General features: G+C 48.8%; 1 pseudogene; it reads right to left on the reverse strand.

Annotated features, from left to right (window-relative positions):
• Window positions 1–23,160: 23,160 nt before the first annotated feature.
• Window positions 23,161–23,244, reverse strand: LOC123406603 (annotated as a pseudogene).
• Between the last annotated feature and the right edge of the window lie 2,903 nt (window positions 23,245–26,147).

Raw genomic sequence — 26,147 nt, forward strand, 5'->3', positions numbered from 1 at the left:
CAGCTGGAGCTCACCTGCTTGCAGAACCGGCTCATCAACTACTTTGCGCGGAACACCCAGCTTCTGGAGGAGCTGGTCGTCGACGGCGGCCGTAGCTACGACTACGACTCCACTGGCTGCGGTCACTGCAAGCTGGCCCGATGTGGGCAACCAGAGTTCACCGGAAGGTGGCCCAAGACAAGGTGGCCGGAGCCGGTGCGGGTGCTTCGCATAGACCACAATTGCTGCATGTAATTGTTTCCATCCTACTTGTGTCCTTTGGTGTAGGCACCTCAAACTGTCCCTTCCTCCTACCTGTCTGTTTCCTGCCTATTTTTTCTTTGAACACCGGGGTTGCATCCATTTTGTAAATATAGTTTGTAAATATACCTATAAAGGGCCTGCATCCATTAAGAAATCCTTCCTTTGATGCATGCAAGCAGTAGAACATGTACTTAAATCTAGGAGTTGGTGCAGGGTTTTCTGGTTCCTCAAATGTTGTAACTATACACCTGCTATCAGGGTTTGTATCAATAACTGCTTGTAGGTAGTCCCTCAGTCTATAATATTGCTCCTTCTGGTCACCTTGCACAACCTTAATAGCCTTCCTCCTTGCCCTATATGCCACACTCCTTGATACATCAACTGAAAAATTAACTTTGCTGTTTTTAATAAGTGCATCCACAGGTGCTCTTGGATCTGCTCTAAGAGAAGGCTGAACTGCTTTGGCAAGCCACTTAGTAGTAACCTTTGTGTTATCTGCTGATGATGGACAACGCTCCATGTTACTCTTCTTAATGCAAAAAGTTCTTTCATGAGCTATCCTGGAGGCACACATGTAAAACTCACACCCATGCTCTCTCTGTGAGCACCAAACAATAATTCTGGTTGGGGAATTCCTGTGGTAGTGAAAATACCTCAAAGTTCTTATATGAAAATCCCTTAATGCTTCTCTGAATTGGTAAACACTTTCAAAACACAAGCTCTCGCACAACAGTAAATGTGAATTGGGAATTGATGGGGAACGTTGCATGGGAAACTAAAATTTTCCTACGCGCACGAAGACCTATCATGGTGATGTCCATCTACGAGAGGGGATGAGTGATCTACGTACCCTTGTAGATCGTACAGCAGAAGCGTTAGTGAACGCGGTTGATGTAGTGGAACGTCCTCATGTCCCTCGATCCGCCCCGCGAACAATCCCGCGATCAGTCCCACGATCTAGTACCGAACGGACGGCACCTCCGCGTTCAGCACATGTACAGCTCGACGATGATCTCGGCCTTCTTGATCCAGCAAGAGAGACGGAGAGGCAGAAGAGTTCTCCGACAGTGTGACGGCGCTCCGGAGGTTGGTGATGACCTTGTCTCAGCAGGGCTCCGCCCGAGCTCCGCAGAAACGCGATCTAGAGGAAAAACCGTGGAGGTATGTGGTCGGGCTGCCGTGGAAAAGTCATCTCAAATCAGCCCTAAAATCTCCGTATATATAGGTGGGAGGGAGGGGACCTTGCCTTGGGGCTCAAGGAGCCCCAAGGGGGTCGGCCAAGTCCAAGGGGGGAAGGCTCCCCCCCAAACTGAGTTGGACTTGGTTTGGTGGGTGGGAGTCCTTCCTTCCCTTCCCACCTCCCTTTTTTTTCTTTCTCTTTGATTTTCCTTTGTATGGCGCATAGGGCCCTTTTGGGCTGTCCCACGAGCCCACTAAGGGCTGGTGCGCCACCCTCATGGCCTATGGGCTTCCCCTGGGTGGGTTGCCCCCCCCCCCCGGTGAACTCCCGGAACCCATTCGTCATTCCCGGTACATTCCCGGTAACTCCGAAAACCTTCCGGTAATCAAATGAGGTCATCCTATATATCAATCTTCGTTTGCGGACCATTCCGGAAACCCTCGTGATGTCCGTGATCTCATCCGGGACTCCGAACAACATTCGGTAACCAACCATATAACTCAAATACGCATAAAACAATGTCGAACCTTAAGTGTGCAGACCCTGCGGGTTCGAGAACTATGTAGACATGACCCGAGAGACTCCTCGGTCAATATCCAATAGCGGGACCTGGATGCCCATATTGGATCCTACATATTCTACGAAGATCTTATCGTTTGAACCTCAGTGCCAAGGATTCATATAATCCCGTATGTCATTCCCTTTGTCCTTCGGTATGTTACTTGCCCGAGATTCGATCGTCAGTATCCGCATACCTATTTCAATCTCGTTTACCGGCAAGTCTCTTTACTCGTTCCGTAATACAAGATCCCGCAACTTACATTAAGTCACATTGCTTGCAAGGCTTGTGTGTGATGTTGTATTACCGAGTGGGCCCCGAGATACCTCTCCGTCACACGGAGTGACAAATCCCAGTCTTGATCCATACTAACTCAACGAACACCTTCGGAGATACCTGTAGAGAATCTTTATAGTCACCCAGATACGTTGCGACGTTTGATACACACAAAGCATTCCTCCGGTGTCCGTGAGTTATATGATCTCATGGTCATAGGAACAAATACTTGACACGCAGAAAACAGTAGCAACAAAATGACACGATCAACATGCTACGTCTATTAGTTTGGGTCTAGTCCATCACATGATTCTCCTAATGATGTGATCCCGTTATCAAGTGACAACACTTGCCTATGGCCAGGAAACCTTGACCATCTTTGATCAACGAGCCAGTCAACTAGAGGTTTACTAGGGACAGTGTTTTGTCTATGTATCCACACAAGTATTGTGTTTCCAATCAATACAATTATAGCATGGATAATAAACGATTATCATGAATAAAGAAATATAATAATAACTAATTTATTATTGCCTCTAGGGCATATTTCCAACAGTCTTCCACTTGCACTAGAGTCAATAATCTAGTTCACATCACCATGTGATTCCAACGAATCCAACACCCATATAGTTATGGGGTCTGATCACGTCTTGCTCGTGAGAGAGGTTTTAGTCAACGGTTCTGAAACTTTCAGATCCGTGCGTTCTTTACAAATTTTTATGTCATCTTATAGATGCTGCTACTACGTGCTATTCGGAAATGCTCCAAATATCTACTCTACTATACGAATCCGTTTCACTACTCATAGTTATTCGGATTAGTCTCAAAGCTTGCATCGACGTAACCCTTTACGATGAACTCTTTAACCACCTCCATAATCGAGAAAAATTCCTTAGTCCATTAGTTACCAAGGATAAATTTTGACCGCTGCTAGTGATTCAATCATGGATCACTCTCTGTACCTCTCAACAGACTTTGAGTCAAGGCACACATCAGGTGCGGTACACAACATGGCATACTTCAGATTCTACGGCTAAGGCATAGAAGACGACCTTCGTCTATTCTCTTTATTCTGCCGGGGTCGGGTTTTGAGTCTTACTCAAATTCACACCTCACAACGCAACCAAGAATTCCTTCTTTGCTGATCTTATTTTGAACTCTTTCAAAACTTGTCAAGGCATGCATTTTATTGAAACTTTCATTAAGTGCTTTTGATCTATCTCCATAGATCTTTGATGCTCAACGTTCGAGTAGCGCAATCCAGGTATTCCTTTGAAAACTCCTTTCAAACAACCTTGTATGCTTTACAGAAATTCTACGTTACTTCTGATCCAAAATATGTCAACCACATATACTTATGAGAAATTCTATAGTGCTCCCACTCACTTTTTTGGAAATACAAGTTTCTCATAAACCTTGTACACACCCAAAATCTTTGATCATCTCATCAAAGTGCTTATTCCAACTCCGAGATGCTTGCACCAGTCCATTGAAGGATCGCTGGAGTTTGCATACTTGTTAGTATCCTTAGGATCGACAAAACCTTCTGGTTGTATCACATACAATGTTTGCTCAAGGAAACCGTCGAGGAAACAATGTCTTGACATCCTACATGCAATATTTCATAAATAATGCATCAACAACTAACATAATTCTAACAGACCTTTAGCATCGCTACGAGTGAGAAAGTCTCATCATAGTCAACTGTTTGATCTTGTCGAAAACATCTTTGCGACAGGTCGAGCTTTTCTTAATAGTGACTTATCACCATCATCGTCTGTCTTCTTTAAAAGATCCATTTTACTCAATAGTCCTATGACCATCAAGTAGTTCTACCAAAGTCTACACTTTGTTTTCACACATGGATCCTCTCTCGGATTTCATGGCTTCCAGCCATTTGTCGGAATCTGGGCCCACCATCGCTTTCTCCATAACTCGTAGGTTCACTGTTGCTCATCAACATGACCTCCAAGACAGGGTTACCGTACTACTCTGCAGTAGTACGCGACCTTGTCGACCTATGAGGTTTGTAGTAACTTGATTCGAAGCTCAATGATCACTATCATCAGCTTCCACTTCAATTGGTGTAGGCGCCATAGGAACAACTTCCTGCGCCCTGCTACACACTGGTTGAAGTGATGGTTCAATAACCTCATCAAGTTCTACTACCCTCCCACTCAATTCTTTCGAGAGAAACCTTTCCTCGAGAAAGGATCCCTTTCTAGAAACAAACACTTTGCTTTCGGATCTGAGATAGGAGATGTACCCAACTGTTTTGGATACCCTATGAAGAAGCATTTATCCGCTTTGGGTTCGAGCTTATCAGACTCAAACTTTTTCACATAAGTGTCGAAGCCCCAAACTTTCAAGAAACGACAGTTTAGATTTCTCTAAACCTCAGTCTATACTGTGTCATCTCAACGGAAATACGCGGTGTCCTATTTAAAGTGAGTGCGGTTGTCTCTAATGCATAACCCATAAACGATAGTGGTAATTCGATAAGAGACATCATAGTATGCACCATACCAAATAGTGCATGACTATGACGTTCAGACACATCATCACACTATGATGTTCCAGGTGGCATGAACTGCGAAACAATTTCCACATTGTCTTAACTGCGTACCAAAACTCGTAACTCAGATATTCATTTCTATGATCATATCGTAGACAGTTTATCCTCTTGTTACGACGAACTTCACTCTGAAACGGATTTGAACTTTTCAACATTTCAGACTTGTGATTCATTAAGTAAATACTCCTGTATCTACTCAAATCGTCAGTGAAGTAAGAATATAATGATATCCACTGCGTGCCTCAGCACCCATTGGACTGCATACATCAAAATGTATCACTTCCAACAAGTTACTATCTTATTTCATCTCAATGAAAACAAGGCCTTGCTCATGTGGTATGATTTGCATGTCACTAGTGATTCGAAATCAGGTGAGTACAAAGATCCATCAGCATGGAGCCTCTTCATGCAATTTATACTAACATGACTCAAGCGGCAGTGCCACAAGTAAGTGGTACTATCATCATTAACTCGTATCTTTTGGCACCAATATTATGAACATGTGTAACACTACGATCGAGATTCAATAAACCATTGAAGGTGATTATTCAAGAAAACAGAGTAACCATTAATCTCTTTAAATGAATAATCGTATTGCAATAAACACGATCCAATCATGTTCATGCTTAACGCAAGCACCAAATAACAATTATTTAGGTTTAAGACCAATCCCGATGGTAGAGGGAGCGTGCGACGTTTGATCATATCAACCTTGGAAACACTTCCAACACGTATCGTCACCTCGCCTTTAGCTAGCCTCCGTTTATGCCGTAGCTTTCATTTCGTGTTACTAATCACTTAGCAACCGAACCGGTATCCAATACCCTCATGCTACTAGGAGTACTAGTAAAGTACACATCAACATCATGTATATCAAATATACTTCTCTCGACTTTTGCCAGCCTTCTTATCTACCAAGTATCTAGAGTTGCTCCGCCTCAGTGACTGTTCCCCTCATTACAGAAGCACTTAGTCTCAGGTTTGGGTTTAATCTTGGGTCTCTTCATTAGTTCAGCAACTGTTTTGCCGTTTCACGAAGTATCCCTTCTAGCCCTTGCCTTTCTCGAAACTTAGTGGTTTTACTAACCATCAACTATTGATGCTCCTTCTTGATTTCTACTTTCGCAGTGTCAAACATCGCGAATCGCTCAAGGATCATTGTATCTATCCTTGATATGTTATAGTTCATCATGAAGCTCTCACAACTTGGTGGCAGTGACTTTGGAGAACCATCACTATCTCATCTGGAAGATTAACTCCCACTTGATTCAAGCGATTGTTGTACTCAGACAATTTGAGCACACGCTCAACGATTGAGCCCTTCTCCTTTACTTTGTGGACAAACAATCTTGTTGGAGGTCTTGTACCTCTTAACAAGGGCACAAGCATGAAATCATAATTTCATCTCTTTAGAACATCACTTATGTTCCGCGACGTTTCAAAACGTCTTTGGCGCCTTGCTTCTAAGCCATTAAGCATTTTGCACTGAACTATCGTGTAGTCATCAGAAATGTGTATGTCGGATGTTCACAGCATCCACAGACGACGCTCGAGGTGCAGCACACCGAGTGGTGCATTAAGGACATAAGCCTTCTGTGCAGCAACGAGGACAATACTTGGTTTTACAGACTTAGTCTGCAAAGTTTGCTACTATCAATTTTCAACTAAATTTTCTCTAGGAACATATAAAAACAGTAGAGCTATAGCGCAAGCTACATCATAATTCGCAAACACCATTAGACTATGTTCATGACAATTAGTTCAATTAATCATATTACTTAAGAACTCCCACTCAAAAAGTACATCTCTCTAGTCATTTGAGTGGTACATGATCCAAATCCACTATCTCAAGTCCGATCATCACGTGAGTCGAGAATAGTTTCAGTGGTAAGCATCTCTATGCTAATCATATCAACTATACGATTCATGCTCGACCTTTCGGTCTCATGTGTTCCGAGGCCATGTCTGCACATGCTAGGCTCGTCAAGTTTAACCCGAGTGTTCTGCGTGTGCAACTGTTTTGCACCCGTTGTATGTGAACGTTGAGTCTATCACACCCGATCATCACGTGGTGTCTCGAAACGACGAACTGTCGCAACGGTGCACAGTCGGGGAGAACACAATTTCGTCTTGAAATTTTAGTGAGAGATTACCTCATAATGCTACTGTCGTTCTAAGAAAAATAAGGTGCATAAAAGGATTAACATCACATGCAATTCATAAGTGACATGATATGGCCATCATCACGTGCTTCTTGATCTCCATCACCAAAGCACCGGCACGATCTTCTTGTCACCGGCGCCACACCATGATCCCCATCAACGTGTTGCCATCGGGGTTGTCGTGCTACTCATGCTATTACTACTAAAGCTACATCCTAGCAAAATAGTAAACGCATCTGCAAGCACAAACATTAGTATAAAGACAACCCTATGGCTCCTGCCGGTTGCCGTACCATCGACGTGCAAGTCGATATTATCTATTACAACATGATCATCTCATACATCCAATATATCACATCACATCGTTGGCCATATCACATCACAAGCATACCCTGCAAAAACAAGTTAGACGTCCTCTAATTTGTTGTTGCATGTTTTACGTGGTGACCACAGGTATCTAGTAGGATCGCATCTTACTTACGCAAACACCACAACGGAGATATATGAGTTGCTATTTAACCTCATCCAAGGACCTCCTCGGTCAAATCCGATTCAACTAAAGTTGGAGAAACTGACACTTGCCAGTCATCTTTGAGCAACGGGGTTACTCGTAGCGATGAAACCAGTCTCTCGTAAGCTCTCGTAAGCGTACGAGTACTGTCGGTCCAAGCCGCGTCAATCCAACAATACCGCGGAATCAAGAAAAGACTAAGGAGGGCAGCAAAACGCACATCACCGCCCACAAAAACTTTTGTGTTCTACTCGAGAAGACATCTACGCATGAACCTGGCTCATGATGCCACTGATGGGGAACGTCGCATGGGAAACAAAATTTTTCCTACGCGCACGAAGACCTATCATGGTGATGTCCATCTACGAGAGGGGATGAGTGATCTACGTACCCTTGTAGATCGTACAGCAGAAGCGTTAGTGACCGCGGTTGATGTAGTGGAACGTCCTCACGTCCCTCGACCCGCCCCCCGAACAATCCCGCGATCAGTCCCACGATCTAGTACCGAACGGACGGCACCTCCGCGTTCAGCACACGTACAGCTCGACGATGATATCGGCCTTCTTGATCCAGCAAGAGAGACGGAGAGGTAGAAGAGTTCTCCGGCAGCGTGACGGCGCTCCGGAGGTTGGTGATGACCTTGTCTCAGCAGGGCTCCACCCGAGCTCCGCAGAAATGCGATCTAGAGGAAAAACCGTGGAGGTATGTGGTCGGGCTGCCGTGGAGAAGTCGTCTCAAATCAGCCCTAAAACCTCCGTATATATAGGTGGGAGGGAGGGGACCTTGCCTTGGGGCTCAAGGAGCCCCAAGGGGGTCGGCCGAGTCCAAGGGGGGAAGGCTCCCCCCCCAATCCGAGTTGGACTTGGTTTGGTGGGTGGGAGTCCTTCCTTCCCTTCCCACCTCCCTTTTTTTTCTTTCTCTTTGATTTTCCTTTGTATGGCGCATAGGGCCCTTTTGGGCTGTCCCACCAGCCCACTAAGGGCTGGTGCGCCACCCTCATGGCCTATGGGCTTCCCCGGGGTGGGTTGCCCCCCCGGTGAACTCTCGGAACCCATTCGTCATTCCCGGTACATTCCCAGTAACTCCGAAAACATTCCGGTAATCAAATGAGGTCATCCTATATATCAATCTTTGTTTCCGGACCATTTCGGAAACCCTCGTGATGTCCGTGATCTCATCCGGGACTCCGCACAACATTCGGTAACCAACCATATAACTCAAATACGCATAAAACAACGTCGAACCTTAAGTGTGCAGACCCTGCGGGTTCGAGAACTATGTAGACATGACCCGAGAGACTCCTCGGTCAATATCCAATAGCAGGACCTGGATGCCCATATTGGATCCTACATATTCTACGAAGATCTTATCGTTTGAACCTCAGTGCCAAGGATTCATATAATCCCGTATGCCATTCCCTTTGTCCTTCGGTATGTTACTTGCCCGAGATTCGATCGTCAGTATCCGCATACCTATTTCAATCTCGTTTACTGGCAAATCTCTTTACTCGTTCCGTAATACAAGATCCCGCAACTTACATTAAGTCACATTGTTTGCAAGGCTTGTGTGTGATGTTGTATTACCGAGTGGGCCCCGAGATACCTCTCCGTCACACAGAGTGACAAATCCCAGTCTTGATCCATACTAACTCAACGAACACCTTCGGAGATACCTGTAGAGCATCTTTATAGTCACCCAGTTACGTTGCGACGTTTGATACACACAAAGCATTCCTCCGGTGTCCGTGAGTTATATGATCTCATGGTCATAGGAAGAAATACTTGACACGCAGAAAACAGTAGCAACAAAATGACACGATCAACATGCTACGTCTATTAGTTTGGGTCTAGTCCATCACATGATTCTCCTGATGATGTGATCCCGTTATCAAGTGACAACACTTGCCTATGGCCAGGAAACCTTGACCATCTTTGATCAACGAGCCAGTCAACTAGAGGTTTACTAGGGACAGTGTTTTGTCTATGTATCCACACAAGTATTGTGTTTCCAATCAATACAATTATAGCATGGATAATAAAGGATTATCATGAATAAAGAAATATAATAATAACTAGTTTATTATTGCCTCTAGGGCATATTTCCAACAGGAATTGAGGGGTCAAACCATACCCTATCCTTCATCTTTTTCTTATTAATCTTTGGCTTCTTAAGGATGTATGGTAGGTCAACTTCATCTTGTTCTTCCTCATCACTTATGCCTAAATCACCAGCAAAACAAAACTCATCTGGTTCAGGAAACCAATCTGGTTTTTCTTTATGCTCTACATCATTGTGACATCTTCTAGTTGGACCAGGATTCTTCACATATTTCACTAAAGCAGTTAATTCCAATGGTCTTTCCTCTTCAGAGGCAGAATCTATTTCCATTTCCATTTGAACAGCTTCATCAGCACTTCCATCAGTATGAACTGAATTATCAGAACAGAATTCAGACACTTCAGTGTCTCCTTCAAAGTGGTTCAAATCTGACTCTCTTTCAATCCTGCTCCTCTCAAGCTGAGCCTTTCTATCATTTATCTTTATCTGAACCTCAGAATCCTTCACAATGCAGCTCTCTTGAGTGTTCATGTAATTCTCATTACCCAAACTGCATAAATAAGATGAAATACCTAAGAACTACAACTACAACTACACATTTACTCTACTAATCTATACCTAATAATAAAGCGGCTATTGCTTCCGTCGGAAAACCCACCACGACATTTACAAAAAAGCCCCCGACGTTTCCTGAAATCAACCCGCAGTCCGAATTTAAGTCAAAGAACGAATCGTTTTTTTTACATTTTACACAAACCATCGTATATTTAATCCAAACTAACCCGCAGTCCACGGGCCTCTTTCTTCAATCTCAACCAACTCCCCTTGCCGAACCCCAGCTCGTCAAGCCAACCAGCAGCCATGCCGGCAGCGGTCGCCTGCTCCGTCAAGTGCCAACCCCACCACCGCCTCACGACGCCGCAGCTCCCCGCCACGCTCGAGCTCCTCCCCCGCGGCGCCCCGGCCTTCGCCGACGAGCTGCAGGCGACCCGGTGCCGGACCCTGCTCTCCCTCTCCTTCGCGCGCGCCTCCGACCAAGGGGAGCCCTCCCATGCCCCTGCCGAAGCCCGCCGTCCGCGAGACGGGCCCGCGCCGTCGTGGCAGGGCGCGAGGAAGCCGGCCCCGCCGCTCCCATGGCCGCGGCCGCCGTGCTCGCCAGCGCGCAGTCGCGGCACGCCATCTTCCGCGAGGAGCTCGTGAGGAGAGCCTACTACATGGCCGAGGCGGCCCACTGCGGGCACTCGAGCCAGCCCGCGGCTACAGGTTCTAGTCTCCTCTGAAGTTCAGCTAGCACTGAATTGGAGAACAGGAGACAACTACTTGAGGATGTCGATAAGAGTGGCTACTGAAGCAGCCCTCGCCGGCGCCACTAGGCTGCTTGCTGCTCGCGCCGTATCCGCGCGCGCCATAGCCGCACAGCCCGCCGTCCTGCTCGAGACGCTGAGAATATCCGCGACATGCGACGTCTAGACTCTAGACGATCTGCGGCACTCTGCGTCAAAGAGATCGGTGAAGCAGTCTGCATTGACGAGATCACCCGGTATTCTAGGTGGCCGGTACGCTGTCCTCCGCTTCAAAGTGTCAACTAAAATTTGGATAGTACGTGTATATGCACCAGGGCTGGTTTGGTCTTTTCCAGTGCTTATAAATGTTAAAGGAAAATGAAAATCAAAAGTAGGAGGAAAGTGGCATGATAATCAAGGAGCCAACGAGCTGAGTGGCAAATGTGCGAAGCCAATCTTGAAAATGACAATTTTAAGAAGCCATATATTGAAAGTGGCAAATTTCCAATTTTCTCCTCTGTAATTGGTGCAGATTGTGGTTTTGATACTTTCTCGGAAAAGCTAGCTACTATTGTTTGCTATTTTGTTAGGCCAACAACGATTCCACAAAAAAGGAAATCCGAGTAAACTTCCATCAGTTAATGAGTCTTAGTTTTGCTCCGTTACAGTTCTGTTTTACTTTTATGGTTACAACTGAACTAGAGGATTTGATTCATACTTCAGTTAATGCAGATGAGATGACAAGGTTGACTGCATGAGTTTTTCTTATTACAGTGATGTGGTCCTTTGTTAAAGGATTCAATGCATCTCGATAAATTCTAAGCTATACTGTATTTTTGATGTTCCTAGATACCCAAGCAAGGGAGACAAAGATAATGGGTGGAGTAAGAAGAAGAAAAGTGAGTTAAACGTAAACAAAAATCCGTAATGCTATGTGACCACAAGGATCCTAAGGGTACATATTTGACATGTTCGATAATACTGCACCATTAGAATATTTATGCATTCGTGTCCGATTCTCACGCCTTGCATTCTCCCGTTGCAACGCACGGGCTCTTTTGCTAGTAACAAAAAAAGCTCCTACAAACACATCACTATTTTGCCATACCTGCAACCCATAGAGCATCCAGGCGCCGACGATGACTTGACCAGCGGTGCCTCCGGCTGCTGCGAGCCTTCCTGCGTCGCGTAGCTGCTGCTCCCCAACCAGTTATCCACTTCATCGTCGCCGCCGCCGTCGCCGCCCACAATGTCACCGCCAACAATGTCGCCGCCGCCCACAATGGCGCCGCCAACAATGTCGCCGCCGCCCACATCCGGAATCACCGACGTCATGGCGGCCGCCACCTAGGTCAGAGACAGGGAGAGGAGGGAGAGAGTGGAGCGACGGGGTAATGGATCGGATCTGGAGGGGAATAGCGAAGGAAGAGGACGGAGACAGCGAGCGGGCGCCGTTAACGGCCGTCTGCACGGGGGCCGTCAAGCTGGCCACGCTGGCACCTGACATGTGGGCCACTATTGCTAGAAAAACGGTTAAAAAAGCTAAATCGTGCAGTTAGAAAAATTGGTAGTTTTTTGCCACAGATTAGGAAACTTTTAGTAGTTTTTTGTTGATAATTGTAAAGTGGTAGCTACGGGACATGGTTGCGTGAAATGTGATAGTTTTTGACAATTTATTCAGTCGTATCCCTTCCCTCCGGCAACGACAAAGTGGTCGACAACCATGGCGTTCTTAGCCAGGAACTTGACTAGCATCACCTGCAAGCAAGTGAGCTCCTCCGTGTCGAACTCCACCAACACCCTCCTCAGCGTGCTCTGGAGGCACTCCAGCGGCCAAACACTGAAAATCGGGTGAAGACCCCAAGGATTACAGCAATCTCCATGGCCATGGTCGTGACCAACGTCAATAATGGACCTACAACTACAAGTCGAGAAGTCTGACATGGCAGCAATCGTGGTGATCTGCTGGTTTCTGTGAGATAACCTCGCCATCTAAACTTGAGCCGGAGCAGGCGCAGTGTCGGACAGTGACGCAGCAGGTTCACGACGGCGCTCGAGGCACGGCGGTTGGGCACGCACCATCCGCAGAGCTCTTCGATATCCAGGCGCTCGAGGTTGGGGAGCATTGGCATGGCGTCGACGAGATCAGCAATGGCGTGTTGGCTTTTGAACTTGCTAGATCAAATCTCTCAGGAATACGTATGAGCAAGCTAGCTAGACAAGCAGTCAAGCACACAGCTTGATTGATGAATAGTAGTCTAGCATGCACGCACACACGGTGACCTGAGTTTTGACTAGCGTTAGGATCAGATCGATCTCTTGACGGAACGTCTCTCCAACTTGCGAACGTGAACGTTAAACTGATCGGGAGATTTTTGTGATAGCAACAGGTCGCTCCTGTCTTCTTTTTCTCTTTTTGTTTTTCTGGTTTCTTACAACGTGGGTTACATATAGGTATATATAAGAGCTAACTAGTCCTATGGCTAACTTAGTCGGTTTTCTGTACTGTCCGTCTCGGACTAGTACTTGAAAATTCCAAGCCGTGTTTAACTCTAATATGGCGTAGGTCGTGACCCTGAGGACCCTCGCGTGCTGCATGCCGCCGAGCATGGAACAAAGCACTGGCGCGACCCCAGCGGAGTGCAACGCCAGGTGGATCTCCTCCAGCTCCAGGTGCGGCATGGGTGACTCCAAGGAGAAGCTGGTGTCAACGGCGACGACCTGCGTCGTGTAGACCAAGTGGCGGAGGCGCGGCGCGTCGAGCTTGACGCTGCAGCCGAACGGCCTCGACGCCGGCAGACTGCTCTTCCGTGTCAGGGGCGTCGCGCAAGACCTCATCGGCGTCGCGCATGAACGCTGTCGCCCATGATGTCACGCCAGAGAGCAATACCATCGCCGCCGACGCCGTTGGTGTTGGGCGTAATAAGCCGCGGCGACGAGTCGGACGCGTCGAGCACGTGTATGGGCGCGCGCTGGACGTGTCGGGTCCGCGACGTAGGTGTGCGTGTGTGCGTGCACCGGACGTGTGCGAGTGTCTGGCCATAGTCCGATCATTGTCTGGGCATGGTCTGACTTGGGTATGGCCATTATCTGGGGCATGTCCGTGCAAGTGTGCACCGTGTGTGTGTGTAGACCAGGCCGTTGGACACGAGCACCTCAAAACATACAAACAGCAAGAGAAAATGAAACTACACAAGATTCTAAGCAAGTTTCATGTAGGACACGATCAAATCGGAGCTACGGTTCAACAACTACGAGCAAAACAAGAAATGACTACAATCTCCCAAAATCAGCCACATAACATCTTCTACGCCTCACAACTACGGCTACACAACTCCGATAAGCTCAAGCAAGGCATGACACGAAAGAGGGCAAGATGCACTATTACAAACAACCAACAACAACTAGCATGGCAGCAAGGAGCACTAGAAAAAGAAGACACAAAATGGCATCTCACACACTATTTCAGACTTAGAGAAAATAACACTTCATGGAAGTGCAGTTTTCGATTTAAAGCTATATTGACAGCAGCAAAACCTATAGCTACATGACTCCAAATGACATGAAAATTTACAGCATGCTAGAGAAATACAAGGGGTACAACTAACTCCATTGGACCAACCTCAAAAGAGCTACAGATCACAAGATAGAAGCAACACAAAACAGCAACAAAATAATAACAGATTCCAGTCTTAGAAATATTTCAGCTCCTCCAAATCAGCACTATTTCTAGCAACTTGAGAGCAAGCAAACAACATCTAAACATGCATTTCTATTGCAACCAAAAAATACCAGGGGCTAGACAAAACACCCAAGAACAACTCCCTAGTTGACAACTCCGACAAACGAAGAATGAATTAAATCCTACGAATTAAACAAGAGGGCAACATGGCAAGATATCGCGTGAACTAATTTACTCAAAAGCTAAAACTAATTGCACAGAAAAATCCATGGGATTTTTCTACCCCGGAAACATATAAAATATGCGGGGTTGCGCAACAAAATAATGCCACACGAAAATGCGGGAAAAATAACCTATACACGGGAAAATAAACTACCGGCAATCTCTACGCGCAAAAATACAAATGACTTCTCTAAAATACATGGAATAATGGTTCCTAAAACATGGGCATTTAATCTAAGGCATACGGGCAACCCGGTCTTGCACGAAAAATAAATACGGGTCGAAACCTATTAGGACAGCACGCTTATCTAGGCAAACAACACGCTAAACGACGTCAAGCAAATGTGCAAGTTATAAAATCGGATTCTACGCGAAAAGTTACATGAGATACATATGCTACTCGTCGCGATCCGATATACGGTTTAGAAACTACGGTCATTTTAAAATCTAGCATTTTTATCTAAAAAAAATAAATCCAAAAACCTAAAAAAAAAATCTAACGGGCCGAATCCTAACTACTGCTGCACCGATCAGAGCAGCGCTAAATAACTATGCAGCTCCTCGGGTAGAGTATTGCAGAGAGGCCGGCTGGCTCACCTTTGGGCCCTTGGGCCGGCTAGGGGAGAAGGCGAGGCACAGGCGAGCTGCTGCTGGCGAGCTGGGCCGAGGGGAGGTGGGCCTCGGGGTCGGTCTTGTGGGGGGAAGCTGGGCCGTGGCGGGAGGAGGCCGGCCTGGGCTGCTGGGGCGCTCTGGGCCCATGCGCTCGAGGTCGTCGTCCTCCTCTCCTTCTCTCGTGCGGGCGTTCCAGGGAGGCGGCCATGGCTGCCGGCAGCACCCCCGGCGAGGGAGCAACGAAGGAGGGCGCCGGACTAGGGGAACCGGTGGATCGCACCAGATCCGGCCGTTTCGGTTCCATTGCCGGCCGCATCGAGGCTTGAGGCGGCAGCGGCAAGGTCAGGCGGCGGCGGAGGCTGGAGACGGCGGGGAATCGGGTGACGGGAGCTCGGCAGGGAGGCGGCCTCCGGCGACGGGAGCGGCCAAGGGCAGCGCTGGTCACGGGGCGGGCAGCCCGACGGCGGCTCGCCACCACGGGCTCGTGAGCACGGGGGGAGCTTGCCTCGGCTGGGGCTCGGGAGCCAGACCGGGGCGGCGGCGGCTCGGATGGGCTCGGACGGGCCGCGCGCGGGCTCGCGGGCCCGGCGGCTGGTGGGTGGAGAGAGGAGGTGTGAGAGAGACGCGGGCACAGAAAACGATGGGGGGTTTAGGGTTTCCTAAAAATTAGGGGGGAGGCCTATATATAACAAATGGGGGGCTAGGTTTATCCGAATCCGGCCCCGTTTTCGCCCACGCGATCGTAAACGAACGAACTCGAACGCGGGGTCGGCTAAATGACCGCGTAGAGTAGGCTAGCCGGGGAAGAGAGGGAAATGGTGCGGCGCGGCAACGAATTTCTAAAACACCGACAAACGTCCGACGGTAGACCGAATACGATGCCGCTACGGTCGACCGTTCGGGTACCAGACGAACTCCGATCGCGACGAAATTCGACAGGCGGACTAGCTATATTAAAATAAGACCGCACGTCAAATCTCAACCCGATCAGAGAAAGTTTTACGCACACTTTTAAAATAGGGTTTTGACGATGCCGCGGGCGCGTGCGTGTGCGGTCGGACTCAGAATGAACAACGACGCAAACCGACAACTAACAACGGATGCACGTTTTAAAAACGGGCGGCAACGGGATGCCGATGCAATGCTGATGATGCGCATGATGCGATGATAATGCGACAAAAGAAAATAGACACACGACGAAAACGGAATAGAAGGGGAATCTTCTGGAACGTCGGCATCGGGCTGTCACAACCCACCACCCCCTAACGCCGATGCCTAGTACCTTGAACTGGATGCTCATGTCGCGCTGTGGATCTACGGGAGTCTGGCGATTCCATCACCGATCATGTCATTGGTGCCACCACTGCCTTTGCCTCCTGGAAGAAGATCCATGATTACTTCCTCTCCAACCGAGCTGATCGCTTCATGGTCCTCAACCGGAAATATCGCAACCTCAAGTAAGGGGGCTTGCATGTCTCTAAATATGCTCCTCGCGTGAAGAAAATCACCGACGGGCTCGCCGACATCGACCATGCCGTCACCGAGGACGATCTCACCACCCAGTTCATCCATGGTCTAGACAAGCGGCTCAACACCATTCGGGTTGTCTTGGGCGATCCGTCCCTACCCTTCGACACCGCCTCTCTCGCGTCATTCTGTCCGAAGAGTCTCTGGCTTAGTGGGCCGCCGACGAGAGCGCCTCGGTGCTCGCTGTCCATAGCTGTGGCAGCTCCGTCTGAGCCAGCACCTCAAACTCGGGTGGCCACCCTCCTGGTGATCGCGCCACCGATTGTTCCCAAGGTCCTCCTCACCCCCACCCTGCCCGTGGCCACGGTGACCGTGCTCGCAGACGTGGTCGTGGACGCGGCCGCGGCCGCGGTGACTCCTCTGGGCACGGTCCTTCTTCGGCGCCCCATATCTCCCCGTTCACTGGGTACATTTCACCTTACGGGATGGCTATCCCCCCGCCTCGCTCTGGCTGGGTTGCTCCGAACGCCGCCGACGTCCTTGGACCTCATCCTGGCTCCCATGCCCACGCCCTACCAGATCGAGCAGGTGGCTCCTCCTCATCCGGCCACGCACTACCCCCGGCAACGTACTACCCTTCGCCAGCACTGTCCTAGGAACATCTGTCCATGCTCAATGCCGCCTACAGCAATGGTGGTCTTGCACCCCCCACCCGCGTCCAGCGACTGTTACATGGACAGTGGTGCTTCTTCCCATGTCACCGGCAACAAAGGTATCCTCTCCTCGTCTAGTTCTTCATTAAAGCACATACACCATCTACTATACTTGTTGGCAATGGACACCATATCCCCATCACTACTTCTTGATCAGGCACACCCCCTCACTCTTTTAAACTTAACGATGTACTCGTCTCACCTTCCATTGTCACCAACCTTATCTCCTTGTGCCAATTTACCCGTGATAATTTTTGTTCTATCGAATTTTACCCTTTCGTTTTCATTGTGACGGATCTTCAAACGCGGAAGGTGCTCCTGATCTCCACTAGCTTCGACGGACTCTACCCCTTCACCGGCACCTCCACCACATGGCCCTCATCTTTCACAAGCACCACCTCATCATCAGACGTTTGGCATATCGCCGCCTTGGACACCCCGGCGCTCAGTCCTTCTCCACTTTGTCAAAATATTTTCTTAGCTCTTGTAATAAAGCACAACACTCCCCATGTACCGCCTGTCAGCTTGGCCGGCAACAGAGACTTCCCTTTTCTACTTCTTTTAGCAAGACTTATGCACCCTTTGATTTAATACATTGTGATTTGTGAACATCCCTGGTTTTAAGTTTTTCTAGCTATCAATACTACCTTATAGTTCTCGACAACTACACAAATTATTCTTGGTCATTCCCTCTGCGCAATAAGTCTGAGAGGTCCACCGTACTTCAATGTTTCTTTTCTTTGGTCTACACACAATTTTACACCTTCATCATAAGCATGCAGTGTGATAATGGTGATGAGTTCATCAACTCTTCCCTTCGCTCCTTCTTCTCCTTCAACGGTGTCGATTATCGCTTCTCTTGCCCTCATACATCTCCATAAAATGATAAAGCCGAGCGCCTCATTTGCATCACAAATGACATTATCCGCACACTTCTCCTCCACGCCAATTTCCCCCACCATTCTCGGTCGAAGCTCTCCACACTACCACATACCTTCACAACCGATGCCCCTCTCGTGCTATTCATCACAACTTTACACCATACTTCCTTCTACATGGCTCTAAAATCATATTAAGTTACGAAACCAAAGTCAACACCGTGAGCATTTGTTTATTTCCTGCAACATGTTCTGCAGAATTATATTGTTTCCCAGATTGGCCACCAGTGACACGCATGACGCATTTTGCCCTTGCCTATTCACATAAATCACAGTACGTAATAAACTAATGATGCAACTTCTTCATTGGAACATGGCTGGGGCAGCGATGCAAATGGCTCTAGGGATAGCCGTCATTTTGGCTGCGAAAGAAGGTGCTCAACGTGTGTGTTATTATTGCTACGTGTGAAAAGAATTGGGGTAGAAACGTATGCGTTATGCAGGAACGTATGCGTGTTTATATAGGGGCATAAGCCAATCAAATACACAAGATTTACAAGGTGGTTAGGATTGATCTTTTTCTATACAAAAGATATATCTACAAGATCAATCCTAACTTAAACAAACATGCACACCTAACATTACAATGTCTAACACTCCCCTTCAATCACAACTTATCTAAGTTGAGATTGCGACGAAAAATATCTAACTGACGAGCGGTAAGCGGTTTAGTGAAGCCATCCACCACTTGATCTCCAGTTGGAATGAACCGAATATGCAACAACTTCTGAGCAACTCGTTCACGGACAAAGTGATAGTCAATCTCAATATGCTTGGTACGAGCATGAAAAATGGGATTGGCAGATAGATAGATTGCACCCAAGTTATCACACCAAAGAGAAGCAGCAGTAGGATGAGCAATGCCCAACTCAGTCAATAGATTTTGCACCCAAATGATTTCAGCCGTGGCATTGGCAAGTGCCTTATATTCAGCTTCAGTATTGGAGTGAGACACAGTAGGTTGCTTGCGAGAAGTCCAAGAAACAAGGTTACTACCAACAAACACAGCAAATCCTCCAGTGGACTTTCTATCATCAGGACAGCCAACCCAATCAGCATCAGAGAAAGCACATACCAGCATGGAGTTAGATTTGCGAATAGAAAGACCATGAGTCAAAGTGCCTTGCAAATATCTAAGAATCCTTTTGACAGCAGTCCAATGGACAGTAGTAGGAGCATGCAAAAATTGACAAACCTTATTGACTGGAAAGGAAATATCAGGACGAGTCAGTGTGAGATATTGCAATGCCCCAACAACACTGCGGTACTGAGTAGAGTCATCATCCCCAAGGGGTTGACCATCAAACAAAGACAGCTTCTCAGAGGTGGAGAGAGGGGTGCTAACAGTCTTGCATCCTGGCATAGCCACTCGTTGCAACAATTCAAGTAAATACTTACTTTGAGATAACAGGATGCCACCATTAACAGGAGTTACCTCACTACCAAGGAAATAGTGAAGGGAGCCAAGATCCTTGAGAGCAAAATCGATGCGTAAGTCAGCAAGGAGAGCTTCAACTGCCTGAGGGTGTGAACTGGTGACAATAATATCATCCACATAGATAAACATAAAAATGCTTATACCAGCCCGAGAATATAGAAACAGAGATGTATCACACTTAGAAGGTACAAAACCAAGTGACTCCAGCTTGTTAGAGAGGCGTGATTACCAGGCTCTTGGTGCCTGTTTAAGACCATAAAGAGCTTTATCAAGTTTGCAAACAAGATGAGGTGTGAATGTGGATCCACATACCCAGGAGGTTGTTCCATGAACACATACTCTTCCAGAACACCATGTAAAAACGCGTTCTTGACGTCCAACTGTCGCATGCACCAATCTTTAGAGACAGCTATAGACAAAATTAATCTGATAGTGGCAGCTTTGACAATAGGGCTAAAGGTGTCCTCATAATCAAGACCATAACGCTGTTTAAAACCCTTGGAAACCAAGCGTGCTTTATAACAATGAACACTGCCATCAGACTTACGTTTAATCTTGTATACCCACTTGCAGTCAATGAGATTTGTACCTTTCTGGTGTGGCACAAGATGCCACGTAGGATTTTCCATAAGTGCACGATACTCCTCATCCATGGCCGCCTTCCAACGAGAATGAGTAAGGGCCTCCTACAAATTTTGTGGTTCACCTGTAGCACAAAAGGAGCCCCAACGTATACAACCATCTTTATATTCTTTGGGTTTGAGAGTATCACTGGTGACCATGTATGAGGGCGATCCGGAGGAGGAGGCGGCAGAGGTGGCAGGAGGACCTGGTGACGCCGAAGTGCACCAGGGGCATCAGACGAGGCAGCCGACGTGGATTCGGTAGCATCCGCGTCATGCAGCGAGTCAGGAGTCGACGCGTGGTCGGGTGAAGCGGCGGAATCGGGTGGCTCCAGTACTTGTGGAGAGGGCGGCCCACCAGCAGTGGGAGGGGGCACCGCAACAGCCGTTGTGGGCGTCGCAGTCGAGGAGGGAACCGGTGCGGCCGCCGACCGCATCGCAGCCGAGGAGGGAACCGGCGTGGCAGCTGACCGGGGCAGACCCAAGGAGGGTGGAGCCGATCGGGACAGTCCCGGGTCCCGCGCCAGGCCGGGCAGGTGGGCGGTGTCGGGAGACCGACCCAGGCCCGAGGCGGAACCGTCTGAGCCCGCGCGTGAGGCCGCGCCACGTAGGATGGCAGGATCGGGCGGGAGTGTGCCGGATTGGCGCGCAGAGTTTGGAGCTGATGCGCGTGACGCATCTGGCGCTGGCGATCCCGAGGCAAATCTGGCAGGAGGATCTGCAGGTGAATCCGCGCTGGTGGGATTCGCTGTGGCCGGCGATTCTACAACAGTTGTTACCTGCATAAAATCATCATTTTCTACACAATTTTCGTTAGATCCTGGTGCACTGGTATGGGAAATAGACACAGGATTAGTATGTACTTCCTCTAGAGGTACGTGGGGTGGCTGTGGGGGGGAAAAGAGAAGGTAAAAGAACGAGTTCTGCACGAAGTTGGGCGCCGGCATTAGGGTGTAGGGCAGCAAAGGGGAAAATGTGCTCATCAAAGATAACATCACGAGAGACATAGACCCGACCCGTGGACACATCAAGGCATTTATACCCTTTGTGAAGTGGACTATAGTCAAGAAACACACATTGTTTAGAACGATACTCAAGTTTGTGCTTGTTGAATGGGCGCAAGTTTGGCCAAACTGCACACCCAAAAATACGAAGGGAAGAATAATCAGGTGTGATGTTAAAGAGGCGTTCAAGTGGGGTTTGGTTATGAATGACATGACTAGGAACCCTATTTATAAGGTAGACAGCCGTGAGAAAAGCCTCATCCCAAAACTTGAGTGGCATGGATGCATGGGCTAAAAGAGAGAGGCCTACTTCAACAATGTGACGGTGTTTGCGTTCAGCAGAACCGTTTTGTTGATGAGCATGGGGGCAAGAAACATGATGTGTAATCCCAATGCTTTCAAAAAATTGATTCAACTTTTGATATTCACCTCCCCAATCAGTTTGCATGGCAATGATTTTCTTATCAAATAGGCGTTCAACTAGAGCTTGAAAGAGTGAAACTTCTGGAACACATCAGACTTATGTTTGATAAGATAAATCTAGCTGAACTTACTAAAATCATCAATGAAACTAACATAGTATTTTTGTTTGCCTATAGAAAGAGGCCCAGGGCCCCATACATCGGAAAAAATAAGCTCTAAAGGAGCATGAGATACACTAGTAGAGCGAGAGTAAGGGAGTTGATGGCTCTTAGCTATTTGACAAGCATCACAAACTAAATGATGATCGGTTTTATTGGACACGAGAAGATGATGATTACGAAGAATTTGCTGCACCACTGGGAAGGATGGGTGTCCTAGACGCCTATGCAACCTAGAGGTAGATGGCTTGACAACGCCAAGAGCCTGACTCCCAGGGATAGCTGGTCGGCCACTGATTGGGTAGAGTCCATCTCTACTTGGACCGTGAAGAATTGTGTTCCCCGTTGCCTGGTCATTCACAGAAAAGAACTCAGGGTAAACAATAAGATAGGCATCATTATCTTTGGCGAGGTGATGGCCGGAAAGAAGACTTTTGGTGGCACTAGGTACATGAAGAATATTATTTAGCTTGAGAGACTCATGAGTGGTAGGAAGAAGTGCATGACCAATATGTGCAATTTCCATACCTTGACCATTTGCTGTATGGATTTGTTCCGGCCCGGTGTAGCGATCACAAACCGTAAGCTTCTCCAGCTCACCGGTCACATGATCCGTTGCCCCCGTGTCGAGATACCAGTTAGTATCAACACCATAGGAGGGAGCAGCAGGAGCAGCCGCATTGGCAGACTTGGGAGGGTTGCCTTGGCGCTTGGGGTTTTTGTTGAAGGTCTTGTCGAAGCACTTTTTGCAGGACCAAGCACCGTGGCCAGCATACTTGCAGATCTGGCAGATGAGAGGGCCTTGAGGATGAGCAGCGCCTCCTCCTGGTGGTGTGGTAGTGGTGCCGAAGGTGTTGGGGAAGACGGCACCACCACCAGCAGAAGCACGAGCAGGGCCACCACGACCTCCCCCTTTGGAGGCGAGGTTGATGGAGTGGGTGGCAGTAGTATTCTGTGATTCAATCCTTGTCTCGGCAGAGAGGAGGAGAGAAAACAGCTCACCGTGGCCGATGGGATTGTCTGCTGCTGCACGGGTTGAAATTGCAGACACAAAGGAGTTGTAGTCCGAATCCAAACCGTGCAGGATATGAGAGACAACCTCATCATCATCAACAGGAGTCCCGACCGCTGCAAGTTCATCTGTGAAGCCTTTCATCTTAGTATAATAGGAAGCAGCGGAAAGGTCACCTTTGCGGGATGTAGATAGTTGGCCACGAAGTTGGATCTTGCGAGCACGTGACTGTGCCGCAAAAAGCATGAGGATCATCTGCCACACGCCGGAGGAGGTGGTGATGGTGTGGACTTGCAGGAGTACATCCCGGGAGATGGATGCGAGGAGGAACGTCAGGACATGTTGGTCCTGGCTGTACCACGCGGTGTACGCCGGGTTGGGAGCTGGGATCAACTCCTTCTTCCCGGAGACCTCCGTCTCCGTGGTCAGAACAGCAGGGGGCGCCGCAGAGGTACCATCTAGATACACCATCAGGCCGGCAGCCCTGATGTGGGGAAGAACCTGTGCCTTCCACATCAAAAAATTCTCTCGGGAAAGCTTCTCGGTGATTGTGTGGCCGAGGGCAGCAAGGGAGGAGGAGGGATTCATCGTGGCGGTAGTGGTGGAGGAGGAGGGGTTGGACATAGATGGGAAGAGGGAGGCTCTTATACCATGTGAAAAGAATTGGGATAGAAACGTATGCGTTATGCAAGGACGTATGCGTGTTTATATAGGAGCATAAGGCAACCAAATACACAAGATTTACAAGGTGGTTAGGATTGATCTTTATCTATATCTATACAAAACATATATCTACAAGATCAATCCTAACTTAAACAAACATGCACACCTAACATTACAATGTCTAACACTACGCTGTTGATGGGTTGTTATTGTCGTCACTGCCAGCGGCTCCCCATTTGTTGTGGACAACTAAATGGGTACGATATGATTGCAGTGCGCTGCGTCGCAACAATGGTGGCACACACTATGATCACCTTCTTTCCTAGCCAAATGACTACGACCATCCCTCTTCCATCCCGCCACCCTCCGAATGATACAACTCGAGTCATATCCCATGCTGCCATCGACGACAATGTCCTCGGCGTAGCACGCCAACAACTTGAGAAGCTGGATCTGGAAGCAGCTGAGCTCTTCTGTGTCAAATTCTAGAACCACTCGTCTCAACGAGCTCCGAAAGCAATCCAATCCACAACGATGGCTCAACTCCAGAAGGAGGTCCAAACCCTCACAGCAATATTCACCATCGTCGGAGTTGATGGACCTCCACGGCGTGAAATCCGACACGACGGCTGCCTGCATAACAGGGTCTTGAACTGTTGCACAAAGATACTTGCGCCAGCTGAACTTGAGCCGAAGCTCGCCGAGCGCCGGACAGCAACCCAACAAATTCATCAGGGCGGCCACGGCGGCGTGGCAGCTGGCGTGGCACCCGCACGGGGTCAGCTCTTCAATCTTGAGGCACTCAATGTTGGGGAGTACCATCGGCGGTCGTCGTCGGCGAGGTCGGCCATGGAGTAGGTCGTGAGCTTAAGAAACCTTATTTGAGACACGTTGGGGGTGAGCAAGGAACGGCGCAACGGCGCCGACCCCGCGGAGTGCGTGGCTATGTGGACCTGTTGTAGGTGAGGTGTCGGTGACTCGAACGACAATGCGGTGTATGAGCACATGGACTGGGTGTAGCCTAGGGTGCGGATGCCCGGCGCGTCGAGCTTGACACTGCAACCAGAGATGCCGCTCATGGACATGTCGTCGTGCACGTGGAGGTTGACCATGTCGAGAATGGTCACCGTCGGACAGTGGAGGTGCAGCGGAATCTGTAGCTGACCCGTGCAATGCTGCAGTACGCTGAGGGACTCAAGACAGAGGTCGGTGAGCCTGGGAGAGCCATCGATGAAGGCCTGGAGCTTGTACTTGTACACGGCGCACCGTCGCAGCTGCAGCGCATCGAGGCACGGGAAGGCGAGGTGTGGTGGAGGCGGCGGCGGTGGTGGAGGGGAGTCGTACGCGATGTCTTCCTCCGGTGAGGGCATGTAGGAGTAGCGCAGGTAGTCCCAGTCTGGCACATGCTCTGGCGGGAAGGGAGGGATATTGCAACCGATGAGGTCGAGGACACGGAGGGACTCCCATGGCAGCCAGTCCAGAGACAGGTTGAGGTCGAACCACAACGACTCCGGCGACGGGTCGGCGTACGTGTAGCGAGCGCATCCGCCGTCCTGGCACGAGAGGCGGAGCTCCTCGACGCCGGCGTCGCCGGCCGGGCAGACAAAGGGAATTGTATACGAGATTGATTGAATCATTGACATCGTGGTTCAACCGACGAGATCATCGTGGAACGTGTGGGAGCCACCATGGGTATCCAGATCCCGCTGATGGTTATTGGCCGGAGAACGTCTCGGTCATGTCTGCATGCTTCCCGAACCCGTAGGGTCTACACACTTAAGGTTCGATGATGCTAAGGTTATAGTGAATTGTTATATGAGGTAACTGAAAGTTGTTTGGAGTCCCGGATGAGATCCCGGACGTCACGAGGAGCTCTGGAATGGTCCGGAGGTAAAGATTGATATATAGGATGGATGGTTTTGGACACCGGAATTGTTTCGGGCGTCACTGGTAGTGTATCGGGACCACCGGGGGTCCACCGGGAGGGGCCACCAGGCCCAAGAGGTAGCATGGGCCAAAAGGGGGAGGGCAACCAGCCCAAAGTGGGCTGGTGCGCCTCCCACAAAGAGGCCCAAGGCGTAGGAGGTGGAGAAGGGGGGAAACCCTAGGCGCTGGTGGGCCTAAGGACCACCTAGGGGTGCGCCACCCCCTCCCCCTGCCCTGGCCGCCGCACCTCCCATCTGGGGGGGGGGGCTACCACACCACCTAGGGTGGGAACCCTAGGTGTGGCACCTGATACGTCTCCATCGTATCTACTTTTCCAAACTCTTTTGCCCTTGTTTTGGACTCTAATTTGCATGATTTGAATGGAACTAACCTGGATTGACGCTGTTTTCAGCAGAATT

Source organism: Hordeum vulgare, chromosome 6H (genome assembly GCF_904849725.1).
Source record: "Hordeum vulgare subsp. vulgare chromosome 6H, MorexV3_pseudomolecules_assembly, whole genome shotgun sequence".
Lineage (NCBI taxonomy): Eukaryota > Viridiplantae > Streptophyta > Magnoliopsida > Poales > Poaceae > Hordeum > Hordeum vulgare.